Below are 27,396 nucleotides of genomic sequence, written 5' to 3' on the forward strand. Positions count from 1 at the left end.
ACACAGGAATTTGCAGAGTTTTGGAATTTGGATTTGGAACAAGAAGGAGTGAAAATCGTGAGTGCTTTTAGGCTTGGAAGAGGAGGGAAGAAGAATAGAGTAAGAGACTGTTTGATTACCCTCCGATCTAAAGAAGAGAGAAAAAAAAATTTGGGTTGGCACTTTCAGAAGACTCTGGAAATATTGCAGACAAGAGTGGAAATATTCAAAGATATCCCGAAATATCTTTTGGACCTTAGGTCCAATTATGGAGATTTGGTTGCTCTGCTGAGAAGGAACAGAATTGTCTTCAGGTGGGAATTTCCCCAAGGCCTATCCTTTAGCTTTAAAGGAAGGACAACAAAAATAAGATCAGTCGAGGACAAAGAAAAATTTCTGAGCAACCACGAAGAGGACTTACAGAAGGGACTTGGAAAAGAACCAGGAGTATCAGGCAGAAGATCACCAGATAGACGACTAGAGCAAAGAGTACTGGACAGAAGATCACCTATACTGGACATAGCAAAGCTATCTTTTGGACTGGACTGCCCAGCGAAAGGGATACCAACACCACCGACAGAACAAGAGCAAGCACTGGGCGCAGTTGGAGGAGATTTAAAGTAACTATATCATGGCACTGCAAATATTAAGCTGGAATGTTAATGGGATGAACTCCCCTGAAAAAAGACGAAGAGTCTTTCATGTATTAAAAAAAGAACAATGGGACTTGATTTGTTTACAAGAAACACATGTGATAAGGCTACATAGGAAAATATTGACAAATAAAAGATTGGGACATGAATTTATTTCATCAGACAAAGTTAAAAAAAGAGTAGTACTTTATGCAAAGGAGAGCCTATCACCGAAATTTCTCTTTAAAGATGACCAAGGAAGATTTGTGGCAATTGAAATCCAATCAGAAGGAGAGAATTTTTTGATACTAGGCATCTATGCACCAAATGAGGGGAAATCGGAATTTTTTAAGAAGTTACATGAGACTCTGATAGACTATATGGACTATAATATGATTTTGATGGGGGATATGAATGGAGTGGTATCTACAAATATGGACAAGGCACAGAGACAGGTAGTCACCAAGGATGGTAGATTACCAAAGACTTTCTTTGATATGACTGACAATATGGACTTAGTTGACATTTGGAGAATTAAAAACCCTCTGGGAAGAGAGGGAACCTTCTTCTCTGAGGCTAAAATGACATGGACAAGAATTGACCAAATTTGGGCAACTAGAGGGCTGGCTCCAAAGACTAGAAAGTGGAAATATGCCCTAAAACTTGCTCCGACCATGCTGTAAAGATGGAATTGAAACTAACACCAATTGGTTCCTTCAGATGGAGGATGAAGGACACATTGTTTAGGAATGAAGAAGTGATTAAGGAGGCCCAAAAAACTCTGAGAGACTATTTTGAGATAAATATGAACTCCACTGTAGAAAAAAGAGTAATTTGGGATGCAAGCAAAGCGGTCATGAGAGGATTTTTGATACAACAGAATGCGATTCAAAAGAGAGTCCAAAATGAGAAAAAATATAAGATTTTGGAGAAAATAAAGGAAGGAGAGAAGAAACTGAGAGTGAAACCAAAGTCACAGGAGATACTGAAAGAGATAAAAGTTATATCAAGTACAATATATGAAAATGATGAATCAGGAAATAGAATGGAAAATTAAACAGATGAGACAAAAGACATTTGAATCGGCAAATAAATGTGGAAAACTGCTGGCTTGGCAAATGAGAAAAAGACAGAAACTTAACACTATCACAAATTTGGAAGTAGAAGGAAAGGTTATACAGAATCCAGTGGAGATTAGAAAGTGTTTTCAGAGGTATTTTAAACAACTATATACACAGGAAACCCTGAAACAAATGGACATTGATCGTTTTCTGAAAATAAACGGATTACAAAAAATCTCTTAAGAAAATAAGCTAATGTTCAACTACAAAATAACTGAGCAAGAGATAGAAGGGGCCATTCAGAATATGCAATTGGGTAAATCTCCAGGACCGGATGGTTTGACTTCAAGATACTTTAGATCTCTGAAAGAATGGATAATACAGCCATTAAAGGAAGTTTGTAACAGAATATTGGAAGGGGAAAGGGCACCAGAGTCGTGGAAGGAAGCTTATATCACACTTATACCGAAATTAGAGTCTGAGAAGACACAGCTTAAGAATTACCGCCACATATCTTTGCTTAATGTGGACTATAAAATTTTTGCAGACATTCTGGCTAAAAGATTAAAAAAGGTATTAGTAGAAGAAATTCATAAAGACCAAGCTGGTTTTCTCCTGGGCAGACACTTGTCTGACAACATGAGGAACATAATTAACATTCTAGAAAAGTTACAAGTGAATATTAATACTAAAGCAGTTTTGATATTTGTGGACACGGAGAAAGCCTTTGACAACATTTCTTGGAGTTTTATGAAGAAAAATCTACAAGGGATGGGAGTTGGTCAAGGTTTTGAAAATGGTATAGGTGCAATTTATTCAGAACAAAAGGCTAAATTAATTGTGAACAATGTAGTGATGGAAGAATTTAAGATAGAGAAAGGAACACGACAAGGTTGCCCAATCTCTCCATTGCTTTTTACATCGGTCCTGGAGGTTCTTTTAAACATGATTAGAAGGGACCAAACAGTTAAAGGTATACAAGTTGGAGCTAAACAGTACAAACTGAAAGCATTTGCTGATGATTTGGTATTGACATTACAGGAGCCAGAATCTAGTACTAAAAGAGTATTGGAACTGATTCAAGAATTTGGTCAGGTAGCAGGTTTTAAGTTGAATAAGATGAAAATTAAGGTTTTAGAGAAAAATTTAACAGTGACGGAGAGAGAAAGGTTTCAGAAGGAGACAGGACTAACACTGGTTAAGAAAGTGAAATACCTAGGGGTTAACATGACTGCTAAGAATGTGAATTTATTTATTTCTCTGCAGCCAAAGATGGAGAAGCTCTATACAGTCAGCAAAAACAAGACCTGGAGCTGACTGTGGCTCAGATCATCAGCTTCTTATAGCAAAATTCAAGCTTAAACTGAAGAAAGTAGGAAAAACCACTGGGCCGGTAAGATACAATCTAAGTCAAATCCCTTATGAATACACTGTGGAAGTGAGGAACAGGTTTAAGGATTTAGATTTGCTGGACAGAGTGCCTGAAGAACTATGGATGGAGGCTCGTAACATTGTACAGGAGGCAGCAACGAAAACCATCCCAATGAAAAGGAAATGCAAGAAAGCAAAGTGGCTGTCCAACGAGGCCTTACAAATAGCGGGGGAGAGAAGGCAAGCAAAATGCGAGGGAGATAGTGAAAGATACAGGAAATTGAATGCAGATTTCCAAAAAATAGCAAGGAGAGACAAGAAGGCCTTCTTAAACGAGCAATGCAAAGAAATAGAGGAAAACAACAGAATGGGAAGAACCAGAGATCTGTTCAATAAAATTGGAGATATGAAAGGAACATTTCATTCAAAGATTACCATAATAAAAGACAAAAGTGGTAAAGACCTAACAGAAGCAGAAGACATCAAGAAGAGGTGGCAAGAATACACAGAGGAACTATACCAGAAAGAAATTGATGTCTCGTATACCCCAGGTAGTGTGGTTGCTGACCTTGAGCCAGACATCCTGGAAAGTGAAGTCAAATGGGCCTTAGAAAGCACTGCTAATAACAAGGCCAGTGGAAGTGATGATATTCCAGCTGAACTATTTAACATTTTAAAAGATGATGCTGTTAAGATGCTACACTCAATATACCAGGAAATTTGGAAAACTCAGCAGTGGCCAGAAGATTGGAGAAGATCAGTCTACATCCCAATCCCAAAGAAGGGCAGTGCCAAAGAATGCTCCAACTACCGCACAATTGCACTCATTTCACACGCTAGCAAGGTTATGCTTAAAATTCTGTAAGGAAGGCTCAAGCAGTATGTGGACCGAGAACTCCCAGAAGTGCAAGCTGGATTTAGAAGAGGCAGAGGAACCAGAGACCAAATTGCAAACATGCGCTGGATTATGGAGAAAGCTAGAGAGTTCCAGAAAGACATCTACTTCTGCTTCATTGACTATGCAAAAGCCTTTGACTGTGTCGACCACAGCAAACTATGGCAAGTTCTTAAAGAAATGGGAGTGCCTGATCACCTCATCTGTCTCCTGAGAAATCTCTATGTGGGACAAGAAACTACAGTTAGAACTGGATATGGAACAACTGATTGGTTCAAAATTGGGAAAGGAGTACAGCAAGGCTGTATATTGTCCCCCTGCTTATTTAACTTATATGCAGAATTCAACATGCGAAAGGCTGGGCTGGATGAATCCGAAGCCAGAATTAAGATTGCCGGCAGAAACATCAACAACCTCAGATATGCAGATGACACAACCTTGATGGCAGGAAGTGAGGAGGAATTAAAGAACATTTTATTGAGGGTGAAAGAGGAGAGCGCAAAATATGGTCTGAAGCTCAACATCAAAAAAATGAAGATCATGGCCACTGGGCCCATCACCTCCTGGCAAACAGAAGGGGAAGAAATGGAGGCAGTGAGAGATTTGACTGTCTTGGGCTCCAGGATCACTGCAGATGGTGACAGCAGCCACGAAATTAAGAGACGCCTGCTTCTTGGGAGGAAAGCAATGACAGGCCTAGACAGCATCTTGAGAAGTAGAGACGTCACCTTGCCAACAAAGGTCCGTATAGTTCAAGCTGTGGTTTTCCCAGTAGTGATGTATGGAAGTGAGAGCTGGACCATCAAGAAGGCTGATCGCCGAAGAATTGATGCTTTTGAATTATGGTGCTGGAGAAGACTCTTGAGAGTCCCATGGACTGCAAGAAGATCCAACCGATCTATTCTGAAGGAAATCAGCCCTGAGTGCTCACTGGAAGGACAGATCCTGAAGCTGAGGCTCCAATACTTTGGCCACCTCATGAGAAGAGAAGACTCCCTGGAAAAGACCCTCATGTTGGGAAAGACAAGGAGAAGGGGACAACAGAGGACGAGATGGTGGGACAGTGTTTTCAAAGCTAACAGCATGAGTTTGACCAAACTGCAGGAGGCAGTGGAAGACAGGAGTGCCTGGCGTGCTCTGGTCCATGGGGTCACAGAAGAAGAAGAAGAGTTTGGATTTGATATCCCGCTTTATCACTACCCGAAGGAGTCTCAAAGCGGCTAACATTCTCCTTTCCCTTCCTCCCCCACAACAAACACTCTGTGAGGTGAGTGGGGCTGAGAGACTTCAAAGAAGTGTGACTGGCCCAAGGTCACCCAGCAGCTGCAGGTGGAGGAGCGGAGACGCGAACCCGATTCCCCAGATTACGTGACTACCGCTCTTAACCACTACACCATACTGGCTCACAAAGAGTAGGACACAACTAAACAACAACAGCTGTATGTGGAAGCAGAGGATCTGGTGATGCCACATTTTTGAATAATCTTGAGACTGATACACCGCTCCTCCATAGATATTTTCTGTGCTTATACACTATATTCACAAACTTTACACTCCTCTTGTGACAAGATTTCCAAAGGCTTAGGGTAGCTTGAGAGAAGTAGTTTATTTTGAGACAGCACCCATTTCAAATTCTTTTTTATGAAAACCCTCTCCCTAGTTGGTTTTGATTTGGCTTTTGACAGGACATCAGACCATTTGATAACCTTGCATATCTGCCTTTTTTGGCTGATATTACCTAATTTATTTATGGGGCCCGGAGATTCGAAAAGCCTGGCTCTATCCAGGGATGGATTTAATTTGGCTCAGTCATGGAATCTGCTCCATCTCCAAGCTCAGTCATTTCTATGCTCAACCAAAAACAGAGAGATGCAGAAAGGGAAACAGAAAATTAGACAGGATGTACCTCCATGACAGGAGTGCCTGGCATGCTCTGGTCCATGGGGTCACGAAGAGTCGGACATGACTAAACAACAACACCTCCATGTCCTTAATATCTCTGAAGCCTACATGGAAGAAGGCCTGGGCAGCTGAGACCAGCCTCATCCTGGTTTGAAAAGGCAGGACTGGTGGAAGAATATTCCCAGACAGAACAGGAGACACATCTCCTATGGAGAGTTGTGGGTGTGTTGACATCTCAGATGCTGCAGGTGGCGCTATGGGGCTCCCTCAAAATAGAGGAGGTTTGTCCTTCAGAGATCTGTATGGAATTTCAAAACTGATCTCATGATCCAGCAGGGAGCCTTACCAGAGAGGCCACGATCCCAGGATTCTCCTCCTTGACTTCCTTCTGCAGAGCTCTCTGGTCAGGATCCAGCAAAGCCCAGTCCTCCTCTGTGAAAGGAACAGCTACGTCTTCAAAGCCCACTGGACCCTAAGGGAAAAAGGGGGAATAAAGATGATATTATTCTACACGTTGCTCTGTTCTTTTCTGTAACAATTTAAATTATGGGAATTAATCTTTGTGTAAGTGGGGGATTCACAGAATAGTAATTTTATTATCTATGCAGCACTCATCTTCAAGTAAATCTTTGCAAGCATTCCCATTTTCCAGATGGAAGAACCTCCTCTCTCTTCATCTTGTAGCAGGAACCCCCCCCCCACCCCAATCATTCTGTTTGTACAAACTATACACGCACACAGGCACTCACACACTACATACGCCACATTTCTGTTATAAATTCATAGAAAAATCAACCATACATTGGATTTGCACTGTTCCATTTTTATTTTACTCCATATGACAAGAACTGGCAAAGGGGGGTGGTTTGACCCTGGTCAGCCAAAATCCCTTCACCGTCTCAGCACATCTGCAGGAGCCCTGCCCTGATGATCCCAGACAGAAGACAATCAAGATCACAAAGAACTTGCATATGGGAGTGGATTCAGCATGGACTGAAACAAAGGACACTGATCAGATCTTCCCTCAGGGGGCAGGAAACTGCAAACTCCCCTTTGTCTCCTGGAAGTGACTCATGGGAGGGGGGAAAGGAGGAACCAGCCAGGTGACAAGATACTCAGGTTACCACCAACTCCTCCCTCAACCCCTCCTTTCTGTAATGTATGCATGATGTTTCTGGGGGTGGGCTTGACCTAGAGGAGGGGAATTTCAAAAGATTTTATAAGACTTGGCACACTATTTTTCTGGGTCTTTCCTCTCACCTGCGAGTGAGGGGAGCACCCTGTCGCGACAGTCTTTCTTCAATAAAGACCAGGCCTACAGGCTGCTGATTTGCTTCAATTTGCTCTGGTTGGTGTTTTTATTTTTGTCCAAGGGAGCCCTCAGATTTTTCCTACAACAATCTGGTGGGGTGGACCTGTCAGCATCGCCCTTGAGCCAGTGCCACCCACTGGACTCATCCACTTCAGCCCAGACTGGGCTAGGCAAGCTGGGTAGCACTTCCAGAGATCACCTTCTGGACAGGAACAGGTCAAGGTGTTGTGGACTCACAGCTTAGAGTTGTGAGCACCGGATTCATTCCACAAGAAGACAGTCGTTGCACAGCAGAGTCTAGCAGAGCATAAACGACTTGGAGAGCAGCTCTGTAGAATATCTTCTTTATTCTATCTACAGCTATAATACACAACTATATACAGAGCTAAATGAGGTCTAAGCATAAATGAATGCTGCACTACACTGAGTGTCTGCAGCTGCTCTTAGCAGCAACCTTATCTCTACACACGATCTCTAACACTCAGTCTCTCTCCGACACAATGACTGACTGACTCTTTGATGTGGTGCTGGAGCAGAATAAGCAGAGAGCAGAACACCGCCCCTCCTCTCTGGAGAATCACCAGACTCATCAGGAGATTCTTGGATATGGGAGGGGTGAAATCTCCTCAGGACCCTCCCCCTGCCCTCAAGCCAACTTCAAGGGGCACCAGGAGGGGGAGGGGAGGGCATGTTGGTTGGTTGGCATCCCTCTGTCTTAGGGGACCATGGAAGAGTGTGTCTTTGGGAGTGAGATCTGGGGGAGAGACATGTGTTGTTGCATCTGGGACACAGGAAGTGGTCTGGAGATGCAGACGGGCTTTTCTCCTCCCTGTGCTCCCCCCACGTGGGAATGTTCCCGTCTGGCTGCAGCCTCTGTTCCCAAAGGTGACTTTTCCCTCCCTCTGAAGGGGGTTTATTTCCTTGACCCAAAGCCCCCTCCCCAAAAAGGAAGGCAGCATCTGGATCCCAAGGAAGAGCAGAGCTGCTTATTTCCTGCGAACTGGCCCCTCCCTGGCTTGGCAGAGAGGACAAAGGAGGACCCCCTGCTCTCTGACTTGGGGGTCTCCCCCCCCCCGCGCAAGATCTGAACAGGGACCCCATGCCCCCTCCCTGCCCCCCTGGGACCCCCTTCTCCCCATTGCACCCTCAGGGGAGAGAGAGAGGAGACTCACCCGAGTCCAGGAGGGGCTTTTGCAAAGGAGAGAGAAGAAAGCAGGAAGAGAGGGGGAGGGAGGACCTTCACCCCCTCCACTTCCTGGCCTCTCTAGGACTCCAGCTCTGCTCCTCTTAACCCTTGCCGTCCCAGGCCCCCAGCCCAGCCCTCCCTCTCCCTGCCCCATTTCCCCGCGCCTGCGCTTAGGGGCTCCCTCAGCCCCACGGAGCCCCCCTCGGAGCCAGACTCGGCGCCAGGGAGACGGGGCTTCCCCAGGAGTCTCCTCGAGAGCAGGCGCCAGGGAGGAAGAGGAATCCCAGATCCCCCCAAGGGAGACACGTCTTCCCTCCAGCTCCCCATCTTCCCTGGGGCAGCCCCACTGAATTGCGGAGGCCAAGCTGGGGTCCGGAGACGCCTCCTTCCCTGGGACTTGGAGGCTGGGCTTCTTCAAGGCTCTGGAGTCAGACTTGGGGGGCCCTTTCCCCCCCTCAATCCGCCCCCCACACCCAGGGGGTACCCTCAGCCCTCCTTCTTGGGGGTCTCCCTCCGCTCCCCCCTCTCAGTCCGCCCCCCACACCCAGGGGGCCCCCTCAGCCCTCCTTCTTGGGGGTCTCCCTCCGCTCCCCCCTCTCAGTCCGCCCCCCACACCCAGGGGGTCCCCTCAGCCCTCCTTCTTGGGGGTCTCCCTCCGCCCCCCTCTCAGTCCGCCCCCCACACCCAGGGGGTCCCCTCAGCCCTCCTTCTTGGGGGTCTCCCTCCGCCCCCCCTCTCAGTCCGCCCCCACACCCAGGGGGACCCCTCAGCCCTCCTTCTTGGGGGTCTCCCTCCGCTCCCCCCTCTCAGTCCGCCCCCCACACCCAGGGGGTCCCCTCAGCCCTCCTTCTTGGGGGTCTCCCTCCGCTCCCCCCTCTCAGTCCGCCCCCCACACCCAGGGGGACCCCTCAGCCCTCCTTCTTGGGGGTCTCCCTCTGCTCCCCACCTCAGTCCGCCCCCACACCCAGGGGGTCCCCTCAGCCCTCCTTCTTGGGGGTCTCCCTCCGCTCCCCCCTCTCAGTCCGCCCCCCACACCCAGGGGGTCCCCTCAGCCCTCCTTCTTGGGGGTCTCCCTCCGCTCCCCCCTCTCAGTCCGCCCCCCACACCCAGGGGGACCCCTCAGCCCTCCTTCTTGGGGGTCTCCCTCTGCTCCCCCCCTCAGTCCGCCCCCCACACCCAGGGGGTCCCCTCAGCCCTCCTTCTTGGGGGTCTCCCTCCGCTCCCCCCTCTCAGTCCGCCCCCCACACCCAGGGGGTCCCCTCAGCCCTCCTTCTTGGGGGTCTCCCTCCGCTGCCCCCTCTCAGTCCGCCCCCCACACCCAGGGGGTCCCCTCAGCCCTCCTTCTTGGGGGTCTCCCTCCACCCCCCTCTCAGTCCGCCCCCCACACCCAGGGGGACCCCTCAGCCCTCCTTCTTGGGGGTCTCCCTTCCCTCCCCCTCTCAGTCCGCCCCCCACATCACTGGGTCCCCTCAGCCCTCCTTCTTGGGGGTCTCCCTCCACTCCCCCCTCTCAGTCCACCCCCACACCCAGGGGGGCCCCTCAGCCCTCCTTCTTGGGGGTCTCCCTCCGCTCCCCCCTCTCAGTTCGCCCCCCACACCCAGGTGGTCCCCTCAGGCCTCCTTCTTGGGGGTCTCCCTCCGCTCCCCCTCTCAGCCGCCCCCCACACCTAGGGGGTCCCCTAAACCCTCCTTCTTGGGGGTCTCCCTCTGCTCCCCCCTCTCAGTCCGCCCCCCACACCCAGGGGGTCCCCTCAGCCCTCCTTCTTGGGGGTCTCCCTCCGCCCCCCCTCAGTCTGCCCCCTCACGCCCAGGCGGTCCCCTCAGCCCTCATTCTTGGGGGTCTGCCTCCGCCCCCTCTCAGTCCGCCCCCCACACCCAGGGGGTCCCCTCAGCCCTCCATCTTGGGGGTCTCCCTCCGCTCCCCCCCTCTCAGTCCGCCCCACACACCCAGGCGGTCCCCTCAGCCCTCCTTCTTGGGGGTCTCCCTCCGCCCCCCCTCAGTCTGCCCCCCACACCGAGGCGGTCCCCTCAGCCCTCCTTCTTGGGGGTCTCCCTCCGCTCCCCCCTCTCAGTCCGCCCCCCCACACCCAGGGGATCACCTCAGCCCTCCTTCTTGGGGGTCTCCCTCCGCTCCCCCCCCCTCAGTCTGCCCCCCACACCCAGGGGGCCCCTCAACCCTCCTTCTTGGGGGTCTCCCTCCGCTTCCCCTCTCAGTCCGCCCCCACACCCACCGGGTCCCCTCAGCCCTCCTTCTTGGAGGTCTCCCTCCGCTCCCCCCTCTCAGTCCGCCCCCACACCCAGGGGGTCCCCGCAGCCCTCCTTCTTGGGGGTCTCCCTTCCCTCCCCCCTCTCAGTCCGCCCCCCACACACACCAGGTCCCCTCAGCCCTCCTTCTTGGGAGTCTCCCTCCGCTCCCCCCCTCAGTCCGCCCCCCACACCCAGGGGGTCCCCTCAGCCCTCCTTCTTGGGGGTCTCCCTTCCCTCCCCCCTCTCAGTCCGCCCCCACACCCACCGGGTCCCCTCAGCCCTCCTTCTTGGGGGTCTCCCTCTGCTCCCCCCTCTCAGTCCGCCCCCCCACACCCAGGGGGTCCCCTCAGCCCTCCTTCTTGGGGGTGTTACGGAAGGCAGTCTATATCCTTTGAAAGAGATAGCTTTGGTGTCTTCTGTTGTGGTGGCGAAGCTTTTCATTGGATCTGTAATAACACACTTGTAGAAGTGATATCCTGTAAGGGCAGGGTGGACTGAAAAGACACAGTTAAAATAATAATAACACACACACACACACACACACACACACACACACACACAATGACCTATGAGGAACCAAAATAAATAAATGCTAAGACACAGAATTTTAAGAAATCTGAAGTAACAATGAAAATAAAAGAGTGTTTCTTGATGTGACAACATCGGCTAGAATGTTAATAGCAAAATACTGGGAAATGACTTAATGGCAATTTAAAGTTGTGCAAGTACCTTGAACTAGCCAAAATGACAGAATTAATAAGAAATGCTCAGGCAAAAGGTAAACAAATACCATTCCACAAACAATGTTTGGTTATGCTTCGATTAATTTCATAGACATCATGGAAAACGGATGGAAACAGATTATTTGTAACTTTAAAACTGTCAAAGCCACGAAGAGATGGAAGTCACTAATACAGCAGGGATTTCACAGAACAGAAAGAAAGTTAATACAGCAGGGATTTCACAGAACAGAAAGAAAGTTGTTGTGGGAGAAAAAAGGGACAAACACTTTGTTATCGGGGTTCACATATCCTGTTAAAAGGGAAAATTATTTCATGTGAGAAGCCTGTCAGGAAATGCTGTTCCTAAAATGCACACAAACAAAGTCTGTGATTTAAATCCCATTGAGGGGTGGAATTCTTTGATATTTACCTGTGAAAAGAATTTGGCATGTTAAGATTTCAAACTTGGGACACATTAAGGGTGATTTCTCTCAATGGTTCCAAGTTTTACATAAACCTCCTCCCCCCCCCCCCACAGTTCCCCCTCCTTCCTCTCTCTCTCTCTCATTTCTTTTCCTATCCTTTTTTTTTTTTTTTTTTTTTTTGCTGATCTAGTCTCTGTGCATGTGTGGAGTTCATGTCTTAGCAAACCTTTTATACTATTGAAATATTGCATCTTTTGGCAAAATTAGAATTTGAATAAGGGAAGGGTAAGGAGTAGATTTTAAAAGAGGGTTAGATTTAAAACAAAAGAGAGAAACTCAGCAATTGAAGTATTCACCAACAAAAGCTAGCAATTTCAGCCCAAGCAAAGCGACTGCTTCCTTTATGTACAGGAAAGGGCTAATATCCCTCTGGCCATTCGTGGAACAATGCCGCGCCCTTATATATGGGAAAAAATGGCCAGAGAGTCAGAATTCATAGGATTTTTTATTTTATTTTTAACATTCTAAGTTTTTCGGCCTTACCATTTGCAGACAAAAATTTTCCTGCCCCTTTATTTACAGGATTGGTCAAGGCCCATATGTATTTGTCTGATTTTCAAATAGTAGACAAAATGATAAACAAAATGATAAACACTGTAATCACTCAAATGCTTGATATTACCATTGTGCTTCAAAACATCACAGCTTCACCTCTCACCTTTTAAAAACTAAAGAGCAAAGCTAGGCTGAATTTCAACTCCATCACCACACCAGAATTTAAGACAGTGTTTCCCAAATGTTTTTGGGCAACGGCACACCTGTTTACTAAAAAAAAATCTCGCGGCACACCACCATTAAAGCCCCGCCCCGTGACGTCAGCGCGCAGCGTCACGCCGGGAGGGACGCACAAAAGTGAAAGTTTTTTTCCCTCCCCCTTGCTGGGGAACCTCCAAGCTTTGGGGGTGGGAGGAGGCAGCAGAGCGAGGGACTGAGGGACGGCGGCAACTGAGGCGGCGGCGGCTGAGGCAGAGCTGGGAAGGGGGTTTCCAGGGGACACGGCAGCTCCTCGAAAGGCTTCTCTCAGCTGCGCTCAATCCGCCTCGGAGAGGATTTCCCCTCCGGTCCCATGCGTTCGTTTGGGGCATCGCTCCGGCTGCTCCCTCTCCCGCCGCGCAGGAGCGATGCCTCTCTCTGGCTTTCCCTCCGCGCAGGCTGAGGGAGGGAGGGAGGGGCGCGTGTGACCCGTCTCTGCTGGGAGACCAAACCCAGCAAGGCAGAGTCGCGCGGAGGCGCCCAGGCAGCGCTTCCGGCTGCGAGGAGGAGCGCCAGGCAACAGCAGGAGGCGCGGCCTCTCCTCGCCGCCGCCGCCCCGCCTCTCGCCGCCCGACTCGCCCGCCTCCCTCCAGGCATCTCGCGGCACACGAGGCAACGTCTCACGGCACACTCGTGTGCCGCGGAACACCGGTTGGGAAACACTGATTTAAGAATTACCCTGCAATCCTTGCGGACACATGTCCTTCCACACAGCCACAAATTGGGAGAGTTGAAAGGGACCCTGGGGTCATCTAGTCCAACCCTCCAAAATAAAGGGTTCACAGCAAGATTTCACAGCAAGATTTGTACTACACACACATACTTATGTACACAGGCACTACTGGGGAAGAGAGCACAATCAGTGCTCCTATCATGTACTAAGGAAGAGGAAAATAAAAATTCCCAACTTTATACAGAACCCTTTAGCAGATCTTGAGATTAGTTTGAGTTTACTTCCTTAGACGTGCAAGTTCCTTAGAGTGCAAGTTCCTAGACAAATGATCTTTAAAGAAAGATTGAAGTGAACATTTTCTTAAGATAGGGAGAGGATCTCTTATAAAGCATAGTTAAAACAGCCATAGATTTGATTTAAATGGAATACAAAAGTGACAATTTTTCCTGAATTTGCAGAGGAATAGTAAACCTAATCTGAATTTGCAGAGGAATAGTAAACCTAATCTATGCCCCCCCCTTTTGCAGTTTCCTTTAAAGGAAGCTTACTCGGAAGTAAATTTACCTGGCACAGAAGAAGAGAGGGGGGAAAAAAACCCTGAAAGAGACAGAATGAAACAAGGGGGGGGGCATTTTCTAAGAAAAGAGGCCTGATATCAGGAGCCTTACAATAACTCTTCTGTCCAACCAAATCAAAGTTAAAACTGGACTCAGATATTTTCTTAGAAAGAAGACCATACTTTCATAGGCATGTGCTTCATGAAATAAATACACTGCATTTTAGCTTGAGAGAGCAGTTGTGCTCACCTACGCTTTTGCAGCAGAAACATCTAATTCACATTAGAAACATTCACATTCCAAAATAGACTGTAGACTCACGATCTGAAAAGTTGCGGCAAAGCAAGAGGTGGGGTAAACATTTGCACCCTTCATTCTCATTTTGTCTTATTTAGGACTGATAAGGTCCAGCATAGCTTCCTTAAATTTAAAATTTTGAAGCAAGCTTGCAGTTTAAACTATGCGCGCTTAAGAAAGGCAGTCTGTCAGAGACAGAAGGAACAGACAACACACATAACATACAACATGTAAACACACATATTCTCATATATGTATTAACACACAACACACATAACAGACAACATGTAAACATATATACTCTCATCCTTTAGTTGGTTATTGCAAGGAGTTGGGCTGCTTCCTTTAGCTTCATTAAGTGAAATTAGTAGGAAGGTCCCACATGGTTTTAAGAGCCTCCTTGCCTCTTCAAACACCACCAGTTAACCAGCCGGCCAACGCAATTCGGGCTTGGCGGAGGCGGTGCTGGCGGGCCAGATTTCAGAACAGAGGTTCTCTAATTTTGCTTCGATAATAATTTGTGGCCAGGAATCGTCTTCCAATACGTGATGACAAATTGGAGAGGAGAGTCAGGGTCCTTCTGAGACTGAGATGGCTTTCTAGAAGCCTTCTTCCCAGAGTGAGCCCGCTCGCGTTTGGAAGCCTGGGTACCCATTTTATGTTTTACGCGTGTCTAGACAGAAAGAGGGAAGAGAAAGGGCGGTAAGGATTGGTATATCTAGGAGATTGATATACTTAATACGGGATTTATAGTAAAGAGGGGTCTTTAGTCGCTTGGCAACTTCCTTAGAGGGTTTTTAAAGAGCTCTAGCTATCCGGTATTCCTTCCTATTTCCTTAATCAATAACCTGGGGTCCTTTTCCACTCTGCCGATCCCGCCCAATTCCTCATGGGCTATCCCTCCTGGCAACCTCCTACCTATCGTCAATCTCAGGAAAAGGGGCCCTACTGAACGCCCGCGCCGTGCGGTGCCAGATCGGGTGATCCCTGGATAGAGTTTCGAACCAAAAATCCCCCTTGCTTTTGGAAGCGGGCTCACGCACGATACACGTGTTACGTGGCACCGACCAGTGCGGCTGGGATTGGATAGAAAGCAAGACCACTTCCTGCCCCCTAGCAAGGACGCTCGGGAAGTTCGGAAAAAGAACTCCAACCCCTTGCTTTCAACTGGGATACCCGTTGCGGAGAGTCGGCTATCTTTCAAGTCGGGTCTCTCCGTCTTACTTTCGGGCTCCCAATTGGTGCGGCTGGCTGGAGAAATATAGAGAAAGAGATAGAGCTCAGAACCCCCCTTTTGGGTCGAGCAGCAGTCCACGGTCTCTCTCACCAATTGGACCAAGAGACAGGCGAGAAGGAGCGATAGAGAGGAGGGCAGAGAATTCAGTTGCCAGGAGATTTCCACCCCTTTCCCACCAGTGCACTGGGTTTTTCCTTTTTCTTATACTCACGCGTCTTCTATGATGATCCCAGGATGAATAAGCCGGCTGGATCCCTCTTTGCTCCCCGGCTGAACTCCTGGGGCTTTTGATTACCGCCCGGAAGATGGCCGGGGGTCCAAAGGATCTTCCCATGCAAAATGGGCTGGTGCCGGCTGAAGATTTCGGGGCCCCCGGTCAGCAACGCGGGAGAACCGCATGCCCAACGTTGGGCGCCAACTGTTACGGCAAAATCTGGGTGCGAGGCTGCTCTGCCACCCAGCTCATCGGACTAAGTCTGTGGGTCCCTGCGGAGGAAAATGAGCTCAGCCGGAGACAGGAGCAAGATGCAGAAGATCCAAGTTTATTGCGCAACAGGTTCAAGGCGAGATTGAACAGTGAGAAAGGGGTGACATGAGTTTTTGAAACTCCCTCCATGTCCCAGAATACAGTGCAAAACACGTCATGAATACATTAAAGAGAGGTTTGGTTACACAGATTACATCATGAATATATTAAAGGGAGGTTGGGTTACACAGATTAACATATGGAGGAGGGAGGGGGGAATATGCAGAGCTACACCGGATTAACATAAGTAGGAGGGAGGGGGATTATGCAGAGCTGGAGATATGCACAGATAAACACTTCCTGGGGATGAGAAAACAATAGTCCCAAATATGCATAGTCTGCCACCTGACATTGTCTGGAGGAAAGGCTGATCAGAGCAATTTGAAAGGATTAGGATCTTGACACCTTGCTTGAGGGATTATGCTGTCCTGGACAGGGGAGATGTGATGGAGTCCTAGGGTAATTGAGCAAGCTGGCATGCTGATTTTCTATGAATTTTATAGATTTTAGTCCCTTTTGACATTGGCAATTGGAAATAAATGGATATATTGTAGCGAAGAAGAAGGTGAAGAAGACATGCCCCCCCCTTCCGTAACAGTCCCCCATTCGGAAATAGATTTGCATTAAAGTTCTGTAAGAACTTGCAAATCTTTTCTCCGCACCCTAAATCTTGGTGAAGGTAGGGGTGCCGTGTGAGTGGGAATAGGCCCTAATGGAAAAGGAGGTTGGTTGAGCAGGGCAACAAAGGAGGGGGCAACACGGACCAATACAATGTATGTTTATGTTATATAGATATGCACTAAATAGTAACTTTGTATCTATCGTACTAGATGTGTGGGTTTGTGCAAACCTGAAGGGGACTTGCAAATCATGCCTCTTAAGGCCATTTGCAAGTATAGTAGTGCAGATAGCTGGATATAGGATATCGCATAAAGGAACACCTGTTGTATTTTGTTCAGTAGTGGTCTATGCTTTACATTTAGCAGGAAGGTCCACTATTGACTGGAAAAAAATGCAGTTTGCTTTGCCCCCCGCCATTTTGTGTTCTCAGGTGTCAAGGTAGCTCTTCTGTGGTCTCACGTGTCACAGTAGTGGCAATCCCTGGTGAATCCACTTAGGGCTTTCATATTAGCCATGTTGCCTGGCACCCATCACAGCTGGCACAGGTTTGGACACGTCCTGAGGGAAATGTCTTTACCTTGGCCTTTCTATGGGGTTTTATTTTAGAGGCTCTGGTCTTGCAGTCATGGGAAGTTGCGCACTTGCACTTAAAAGGACCAAAAGCTAATTGCAGCCTGGATACACATGCCCAATTCACACTGGGTCCAATTTGAATTTATCTTGCCCCATGGTTCTTAACTCTTCAAACCAATCTGTTAAAAGAAAACCATTCTTAAAAGGGGCACTTGTCCAAATAAGTCAATTTAACTCTATAAGGGATCATTCCTGCTAAATCAAGGCATATACACCTTCCTGAAGCTTCTCCTTGGTAAAGTGAGTTTTAACACATTTTAAAATGGGTAGGGAAGGTTGGCAGTGTGCCAGGTGGGACAGCGAAATGTGGTTATCTAAACATTGAACTACACAATAGCCTGATCCATTTGAAAGCATAAAATGTATGAAAATCCTCCATTGGGGTATAAGGAATAAGACAGTATACATTAAACATAAGACAATTACACACACACACACAAAAATTCTTCCCTTTGTGGAAATAACACTGTCAAACACATTTCAACATTCCTAAATAATAACACATAATACACAACAAACTAATTAAATATCAGTTGAATATAAAAGTCAAAAAATGTCCTTGCAATTCAACTCCTCCCCTCTTTGTCAGCCCCACTCCCTCCGCTCCCCCCCCTCAGTCCGCCCCCCACACCCAGGGGGTCCCCTCAGCCCTCCTTCTTGGGGGTCTCCCTTCCCTCCCCCCTCTCAGTCCGCCCCCCCACACCCAGGGGATCACCTCAGCCCTCCTTCTTGGGGGTCTCCCTCCGCTCCCCCCCCTCAGTTTGCCCCCCACACCCAGGGGGTCCCCTCCGCCCTCCTTCTTGGGGGTCTCCCTCCGCCCCCTCTCAGTCTGCCCCCCACACCCAGGGGGTCCCCTCTGCCCTCCTTCTTGGGTGTCTCCCTCCGCCCCCCCTCTCAGTCCGCCCCCCACACTGTTACGGTAAAAATCCCGGGTGCGGAGTTGCCCTGACACCCGGCTCGTCGGACTAAGTCTGCGGGTCCTAGCGGAAAAATAAGTTCAGCCGGACACGGGAGCAAGATACGGAGATCCAAAGTTTATTGCGCAACAGGTGCAAGACGAGATTGAACCCCGAGAGTGGGGTGACATAAACTTTTAAAAGTTCCCTCCGAGTCCCAGAATACAGTGCAAAATACATCCCAGTTACATCATGAATACATTAAGGAGAGGTTGGGTTACACAGGTTACATCATGAATACATTAAGGAGAGGTTGGGTTAAACCAGATTAACATATGGAGGAGGGAGGGGGGAATATGCAGAGCTGGAGATATGCGCAGATAAGCGCTTCCTTGATGGGAAGACAAAGGTCCATGTATGCATAGTCTGTCACCTGGCATTGCCCGGAGGAAAGGCTTGGCAGAGTGATTTGACAGGATTACGGTCTGGACACCTTGCTTGAGGGATTATGGAGGACAGGGGAGGGGTGATGGAGTTCTAGAGAAATTGAGCAAATTGGCACGTTGATTTTCTATGGATTTTATAGATTTTAGTCCCTTTGACAATTGGGAATAAATGGATATATTATAGCGAAGAAGAAGGTGAAGAAGACATGCCCCCCCCTTCCGTAACAACACCTAGGGGGTCCCCTCAGGCCTCCTTCTTCGGGGTCTCCCTCCGCTCCCCCCTCTCAGTCCGCCCCCCACACCCAGGGGGTCCCCTCAGCCCTCCTTCTTGGGGGTCTCCCTCCGCTCCCCCTCTCAGTCTGCCCCCCACACCCAGGGAATCCCCTCAGCCCTCCTTCTTGGGGGTCTCCCTCCGCTCCCCCCTCTCAGTCCGCCCCCATCCCCAGGGGGTCCCCTCAGCCCTCCTTCTTGGGGGTCTCCCTCCGCTCCCCCCTCTCAGTCCGCCCCCACACCCAGGGGGTCCCCTCAGCCCTCCTTCTTGGGGGGTCTCCCTCCGCTCCCGCTTTAAGTCCGCCCCCCACATCCAAGGGGTCCCCTCAGCCCTCCTTCTTGGGGGTCTCCCTCCGCTCCCCCCTCTCAGTCCACCCCCCACACCCAGGGGGTCCCCTCAGCCCTCCTTCTTGGGGGTCTCCCTCCGCTCCCCCCTCTCAGTCCGCCCCCCACACCCAGGGGGCCCCCTCAGCCCTCCTTCTTGGGGGTCTCCCTCCGCTCCCCCTCTCAGTCCACCCCCACGCCCAGGGGGTCTCCTCAGCCCTCCTTCTTGGGGGTCTCCCTCCGCTCCCCCTCTCAGTCCGCCCCCCACACCAAGGGGGTCCCCTCAGCCCTCCTTCTTGGGGGTCTCCCTCCGCTCCCCGCTCTCAGTCCGCCCCCCACACCCAGGGGGTCCCCTCAGCCCTCCTTCTTGGGGGTCTCCCTCCGGTCCCCCCTCTCAGTCCGCCCCCACACCCAGGGGGTCCCCTCAGCCGTCCTTCTTGGGGGTCTCCCTCCGCCCCCTCTCAGTCTGCCCCCCACACCCAGGGGGTCCCCTCAGCCCTCCTTCTGGGGGGTCTCCCTCCACTCCCCCCCCACACCCAGGGGGTCCCCTCAGCCCTCCTTCCCGGGGGTCTCCCTTCCCTCTTAGTCCGCCCCCCACACCCACCGGGTCCCCTCAGCCCTCCTTCTTGGGGGTCTCCCTTCCCTTTGTAGCAGGAACCCCCCCACCCCAATCATTCTGTTTGTACAAACTTCACACACACACACACACACTACATACGCCACATTTCTGTTATAAATTCATAGAAAATCAACCATACATTGGATTTGCACTGTTCCATTTTTATTTTACTCCATATGACAAGAACTAACAAAAGGGGAGGGGGGTTTGACCCTGGTCAGCCAAAATCCCTTCACCGTCTCAGCACATCTGCAGGAGCCCTGCCCAGATGATCCCAGACAGAAGACAATCAAGATCACAAAGAACTTGCATATGGGAGTGGATTCAGCATGGACTGAAACAAAGGACAATGATCAGATCTTCCCTCAGGGGGCAGGAAACTGCAAACTCCCCTTTGTCTCCTGGAAGTGACTCATGGGGAGGGGGGAAAGGAGGAACCAGCCAGGTGACAAGACACTCAGGTTACCACCAACTCCTCCCTCAACCCCTCCTTTCTGTAATGTATGCATGATGTTTCTGGGGGTGGGCTTGACCTAGAGGAGGGGAATTTCAAAAGATTTTATAAGACCTGGCACACTATTTTTCTGGGTCTTTCCTCTCACCTGCGAGTGAGGGGAGCACCCTGTCGCGACAGTCTTTCTTCAATAAAGACCAGGCCTACAGGCTGCTGATTTGCTTCAATTTGCTCTGGTTGGTGTTTTATTTTTGTCCAAGGGAGCCCTCAGATTTTTCCTGCAACAGTTGGCGACCATTCTCAGGGACACTTGGTTCTCCTGCAAAGGTGAGAGGGGAGACAGAGGGGATTGGGCGCCACTGGGCAACCTTAGCCCAGGGATCCTTCTTCCTCTCCCTGCCTCCTCCTTGCGGGCGGTAATCAATCGTCACCAAAAGCCCAACCAGGGGAAGCAAAGGCAAGGTCAAGCCGGCTAAGGGGAAAGGATCCCGGGATCCGCGGGGGACATCTTCGAACGTGAGTATGGTTTGAAGTAAATACATTGGGAGGGGGGTGGGAAAGTAACGTCCTCACGACAGCCAGACTTTCCTTCTTTCATTTCCGACGTTCCCCCTCGGGGTCGGCCAGGAACGTTCTTCCTCTATTCTTTTCTCCCCGATTCTCCCCTTTCGGAAAGTGGCCAGGAATAAGACATTAAACATAAAAACAATTAAACACAAAAATAGCCCCCCTTCCTTTGTGGAAATAACACACTGTCAGATACATTTCAACATTCCTACGTAATAACACATAATACAAAACAAACTAATTAAATATCAGTTGCATATCTTGAGACAATTGCGATCTTCTCAAACCTGGAGTACAGTCTTAAGGCTCAAAAGTGAGAAAATGTCCTTGCAATTCAACTCCTCCCCCCTTTGTCAGCCCCACTCCCCCGTCAGTCTGTATCCTTTGAAAGAAGATAGCTGTGGGCACTTTGAAAACTCTGTGTCTGTTGTTGCAGGTCTTGTTGAAGAACTGAGTTGAGGGGTTGTTGCTGCTTTTTCATCATCGCACATCTGTAGAAGCGATATCCTGTAAGGGGGCAGGGTTTTAGGGGGACTTAAAAGACAAGACTTAGAAAAGAAAAAAAAGGAAGGAGCAAAAGCCCCCTCCCCAAGAAAATCTCCTTGAGTTATCAGCTGCAAAGAATAAAATCTTAGCATGTTAAGCATTTTACTCATTTTAATATTATTATCACATTTCCATATAATTACTGTTATTATCTGCTAAGTTCGTTTGCTTTCCTTCACTTTGGAGAGAAAGAGAACTGAAAAAATACAAGGTTAAAATAATAATGAAACACACACACACAGAATGACCCATGAGGAACGAAAAATAAATAAATGCTAAGACACACAATTTTAAGAAATTTGAAGTAACAATGAAAATAAAAGAGTGTTTCTTGAACTAGAGAAAATGACAGAATTAATAAGAAATGCTCAGACAAAAGGTAAACAAATACTATCCCACAAACAATGTTTGGTTGTGCTTCGATTAACTTCATAGACATCATGGAAAAACGGATAAAATAAATGAAAACAGATTATTTGTAACTCAAAAAGTGTCAAAGCCACAAAGAGATGGAAGTGACTAATATAGGAGGGATTCAGACTTGTTTCACAGAACAGAAAGAAAGTTGCTGTGGGAGGAAAAAAGGGACAAACACTTTGTTATCGGGGTTCACATATCCTGTTAAAAGGGAAGATTATTTCATGTGAGAAGCCTGTCAGGAAATGCTGTTCCTAAAATGCACACAAAGTCTGTGATTTAAATCCCATTGAGGGGGGAATGCTTTGATATTTACCTGTGGAAAGAATTTGGCATGTTAAGATTTGGAACCTGAAAAGCTCTTGACTTTTGATGGGCTAGTTTTTTTTTACCCTTTTGTCTTACGTAGCCCCTGGAGCAAAGACACATTAAGGGTGATTTCCCTCAATGGTTCTAAGTTTTTTACATAAGGAAATTTGGATAAGTTTTCTCCCTGCAGTACACACCCTCCAAACCTCCTCTCTCCCCCCTACAGTTCCCCCCTCCTTCCTCTCTCTCTCTCTCTCTCTCTCTCTCTCTCTCTCTCTCTCTCTTTGACTGATCTAGCCTCTGTGCATGTGCAGAGTTAATGTCTCAGCAAACCTTTTATACTATTGAAATGTTGCATCTTTTGGCTAAATTACCATTTGAATAAAGGAAATGAAGGGTAAGGAGTAGATTTTAAAAATAGGGTTAGATTTAAAAAAAAAAGAGAGAGAAAAACTCAGCAATTCAAGTATTCACCAAAGCTAGCAATTTCAGCCCAAGCAAAGGGACTGCTTCCTTTATGTACAGGGAAGGGCTAATATCCCTCTGGCCATTCGCGGAACACTGCCACGCCCTTATATATGGGGGAAATGGCCAGAGAGTCAGAATTCATAGGATATTTTTTTTTTTAACATTCTCAATCATTTCAATCTTACCATTTGCAGACAAAAAAAAAAATCCTACCCTTTATTTACAGGATTGGTCAAGGCTGATATGTGCTTAACTTTGAATTGACTTTAAAGTCTGATTTTTATTTTTTTATTTTTAAATAGTAGACAAATGATAAACACTGTAATCATTCAAATGTTTGATGTTACCCGTTGTGCTTCAAAACATCACGGCTTCACCTCTCACCTTTTAAAACTAAAGAGCAAAGCTAGGCTGAATTTCAACTCCATCACCACACCAAAATTTAAGAATTACCCTCAAATGCTTGCAGACACATGTTCCTTCCACACAGCCACAAATTGGGAGAGTTGAAAGAGACCCTGGGGTCATCTAGTCCAACCCTCCAAAATATAGGGTTCACAGCAAGATTTGTAATATCAAAAAGAGAGACACATTTAAGTACAGATTTACAACTGGGAAAGGAAACATCTATGCTCCTATCATGTACTAAGGAAGAGGAAAATAAAAGTACCCAGCTTTATACAGAACCCTTTTAGCAGATCTTGAAGCTAGTTCGAGTGAGAGTTTACTTCCTTAGACTAAGAGTGCAGTCTTAAAGGAAGAACAGTTTTCCTAAGATAAGATAGGAAGAGAATCTGGGAGAGAATATTTTATAAGCATAGGGTTATTTCAGTTGATATAACCACTCAAATAATAGAACCAGTCCTGGATTTGATTCAAAAGGGATACAAAAGTTAATAATGTTTCCGAACTTGCATAGGAATAGTACGCCTAATTAAGATTTTTAAATAACGATACATAGGAAAGTGAGATGTCGGGTACTTTTAGTAAAGAATGTGCCCCCCCCCTTTTTGAAGGAAGCTTATTCGAACCTGAAACAAGTGGGGGAGGCATTTTCCAATAAGAAGCCAGGAAACCCTGGCTGATCTTAGAGACTGATATCAGGACTGGACTCTATAGATAGACAATTGTTGTCTATCGCAGTGTTTCCCAACCGGTGTTCCGCGGCACACTAGTGTGCCGCGAGACGTTGCCTGGTGTGCCGTGGGAGGGAGGCGGGCGAGTCGGGCGGCGAGAGGCGGGGCGGCGGCGGCGAGGATCCGCGTTGAGCCGGGGGCGGCTCCGCGGTGATGGTGCCGAGGTTTCTCTCTCCATTCTCCCCTCACACACACACACACACACACACACACAGGAAATAACACAGGATCAGCTGACAGGACCCGGCCAATGGGGCGGCGGCGGGGCAGCGCGCACAAAAGGGAGGAGCGCGAAACGGCGGCGGCGCAGGGCGGGAGGGCGGCGCATTGCGCGTGCTCAAACCCGCCCTCCGAGGCGTAGAGGGGAGCTGGGCAAGCGCCTTCTTCAACCACGCGCTCGTTTAAAAGTTTCTCTTTCAAAAAGGAAACGTGGGTTTCTTCCACCCCATTGGCTGCGACTCCGCCCACTCCGTCCTCCTCCCCCTCGCCCGCCCGCGGCGCCTCGCTCCTCAGCCTCTGCCATGTACCGCTCGCTCCACTCCCTCCAGCGCCTGAGTTGCGCCAGGGGCGCCGCCGTCCACGCGCGCCAGAGGGGCCCGCCGACCTGCAGCCGCCACGCGCAGCCACGGAGGATGGTGAGCGACGCCCCCCCGCTGCGCGCGCAATGGAGGGAGGGAGGGAGGCGCAAGGGCGTCAGAGGTGACCTTTGCCGGCCTCTTGCGGGACAGGCGCCTCCTGCGCGGCTGAGGGGCCACTTCCCGCCTTTGTGGGCCTGACGCGGCCTCAGGGTTCCCTCCCTCTCTCCACATATATAAATTGGCTTTTATTATTAGCGCTTTCGCATTCCTTTTTCTCCCTCCCAGGAGCTCCGGTGGGGGAGGCGGGCGGGGCTCCCCGCCATTTACCCCCCACAACAACCCTGTGAGGGAGGCCGGGCTGAGAGGATTCCAACCCGCGTCCGCCCCCGCTGCTTCCTTCAAGTGGCGTCCTGGGCGAGGACAACATTTGACGGCCCCTCCCTCAAATATCCCTCATTTTCGCAATAATTCATTTTGGTACAGCTGCTTTTTCCAACGGACCTGTTCAGTGTTGTTATTTGCGCCCCTCTGCCGCCAGCAGCGTCCCAAATACAGCGCTGCTCCCCTCCTTAGGATGCCAAGCACTCTGAATTGGGAAGTGGCCCCCTTGGGAAGAGGGAGGCTTGCCTCCAAGTAAAGATGAATATGAAAGTACCTTGTTTTTAAGGGCCTGCGGTGGTGGTGGCTGTTTAACATCCAAGGCTCACAACACAAAAACAAAACTACATTACATGGGACAGTGGTACCTCGGGTAACTGAGGCTTCAGGTTACAGACTCCACTAACCCAGAAATATTACCTTGGGTTAAGAACTTTGCTTCAGGATGAGAACAGAAATCGTGCTCCAGCATTCAATTTTTTTTATAATAATTAAAAAAGTTAACTACAGCTTTGAAACTTCCCAGGAGAGGCCGCCCAGCGCGGGGCTCTCGCCGTCTGCCTGCCTGGCTGCCTGCGAGCTCGGCGGGCAGCGCCTCCGTCCGCAGCGCCCGCCTCGCGGCTCTCATTCCCTGCCCCTGCCAAAGCTCACCCAGCCAAGCCGCACTCTCCTTCCTGCCTCGCTTTGCTGCCTCCTCCCCCCCACCCCCAAAGCTTGGAGGTTCCCCGGCGCCGGCCCGCAGGTTTGACCCCCTTCTCACACCTGTTCGCGCTCCTTGCACGGAATGGGGCGGATGGGGAGGAACGGGGCTCGCCGCTGCCTCCGCTCCCCCTCCCCCCCTCCGCCGGCGGTCCCGCGATTCTTGGCTTTTTGGCGGTTGGCACAGAAGGAAGGCGGGGGGGGGGAATTGAAACTTACACTTTCGTGCGTCCCTCCCGGCGTGACGCTGCGCGCTGACGTCACGGGGCTGTGGTGTGCCTCGAGATTTTTTTCATGAAACAAGTGTGCCTTTGCCCAAAAAAGGTTGGGAAACACTGGTCTATCGAAGCTTCTATCTTTTATTAACAATTTTCTTAGAAAGAACACCTATTTTCATAGGCATGTGCTTAATGAAATACAGACACTGCTTTTCAGCTTGAGAGAGCAGTTGTGCAGCAGAAACATTAGGTTAACTTCCCATTGCAAAATAGACTGTAGACTCACAATCTCAAAAGTTGCGGCAAAGCAAGAGGTGGGGTAAACATTTGCACCCTTCCTTCTCATTTTGTCTTATTTAGGACTGATAAGGTCCAGCATGGCTTCCTTAGATTTAAAATTTTGAAGCAAGCTTGCAGTTTAAACTATGCACACTTAAGAAAGGCAGTCTGCCAGAGACAGAAGGAACAGACAACACACATAACAGACAACATGTAAACATACATATACTCATATATGTATTAACAGACAACACACATAACAGACAACATGTAAACATATATATTCTCCTCCTTTAGTTGGTTATTGCAAGGAGTTGGGCCGCTTCCTTTGGCTTCATTAAGTGAAATTAGTAGGAAGGTCCCACATGGTTTTATGAGCCTCCTTGCCTCTTTGAACACAACCAGTTAACCAGACTGGCAGGGCTCACAATGCTTAGTTGACTGGGTACCCCTTTATATATGCATGCATTGTTGTTGTTGTTTTCTTTTGGGGGGGGGATAGAGAAGGGAGAAAGAGAGGGGTTGATTTGGATTTGGGTAACTTGTACAGGGTTTATTATTTAGAGTTTTTCCTTTTCCTTGTTGCTTGGCAACTTCCTAACAATTTAACGAGCTTCACCCACTTTTTCTATTCCTTTCCTATTTCCTATTCAATAACCTGGGGTCCTTTCCACTCTGCCGATCCCGCCCAATTCCTCATGGGCTATCCCTCCTGGCAACCTCCTACCTATCGTCACATCTCAGGAAAAGGGGCCCTACTGGACGCCCGTGCCGTGCGGTGCCAGATCGGGTGATCCCTGGATAGAATTTCAAACTGAAAATCCCCCTTGCTTTTGGAAGCGGGCTCACGCACGATACACGTGTTACGTGGCACCAACCAGTGCGGCTGGGATTGGGACAGAAAGCCAGACCCCTTCCTGCCCCCTCCGTAAGGGCGCTCGGGAAGTTCGGAAAGAGAACTCCAACCCCTTGCTTTCAACTGAGATGCCCGTTGCGGAGAGTCGGCTGTCTTTCCAAGCCGGGTCTCTCCGTCTTACTTTCGAACTCTCAATTGGTGCGGCTGACTGGAGGGTTTGAGAGGAGAAAGAGATAGAGCTCAGAACCCCCCTTTTGGGTCGAGCAGCAGTCCACGGTCTCTCTCACCAATTGGACCAAGAGACAGGCGAGAAGGAGCGATAGAGAGGAGGGCAGAGAATTCAGTTGCCAGGAGACTTCCACCCCCTTCCCACCAGTGCACTGGATTTTCCTTTTCCCTATACTCACGTGTCTTCTATGATGATCCCGTGATCGATGAATAAGCCGGCTGGATCCCTCTTTGCTCCCCGGCTGAACTCCTGGGGCTTTCGATTACCGCCCGGAAGATGGCCGGGGGTCCAAAGGATCTTCCCAGGCAAAATGGCCCGGTGCCGGCTGAAGATTTCGGGGCCCCCGGTCAGCAACGCGGGAGAACCGCCAGCCCCACGTTGGGCTGCCAACTGTTATGGCTAAATCTGGGTGCGGGGCTACCCTGCCACCCAGCTCGTCGAACCAAGTAAGTCCGCGGGTCCCTGCGGAAGAAAATGAGCTCAGCCGGACAGGAGCAAACTGCAGAAGATCCAAGTTTATTGCGCAACAGGTTCAAGACCAGATTGAACAGCGAGAAAGGGGTGACATGAACTTTTGAAACTCCCTCCATGTCCCAGAATACAGTGCAAAATACATCCC

At 49.2% G+C, this 27,396-nt stretch overlaps 2 protein-coding genes across 6 annotated transcripts in view; both read right to left on the reverse strand.

Annotated features, from left to right (window-relative positions):
- The window catches only part of LOC114592649 (uncharacterized), a 207,434-nt gene that overhangs the window by 30,977 nt on the left and 149,061 nt on the right, over positions 1-27,396 (reverse strand). The gene's annotated exons all lie outside the window — the stretch shown is intronic.
- Positions 1-27,396, reverse strand: part of LOC144326642 (uncharacterized) — a 132,521-nt gene that overhangs the window by 11,770 nt on the left and 93,355 nt on the right. For 3 of the 5 annotated variants that reach the window (XM_077923266.1, XM_077923265.1, XM_077923268.1), the window contains exon 2: positions 6,187-6,312. The gene's annotated coding sequence lies outside the window, so the exon portion shown is untranslated. Of the gene's footprint in view, positions 1-6,186; positions 6,313-7,100; positions 8,227-8,324; positions 8,370-27,396 lie in introns of those variants that run through there. The other 2 variants (XM_077923267.1, XM_077923269.1) reach the window with 2 other exon arrangements.

Source organism: Podarcis muralis, chromosome 2 (genome assembly GCF_964188315.1).
Source record: "Podarcis muralis chromosome 2, rPodMur119.hap1.1, whole genome shotgun sequence".
Lineage (NCBI taxonomy): Eukaryota > Metazoa > Chordata > Lepidosauria > Squamata > Lacertidae > Podarcis > Podarcis muralis.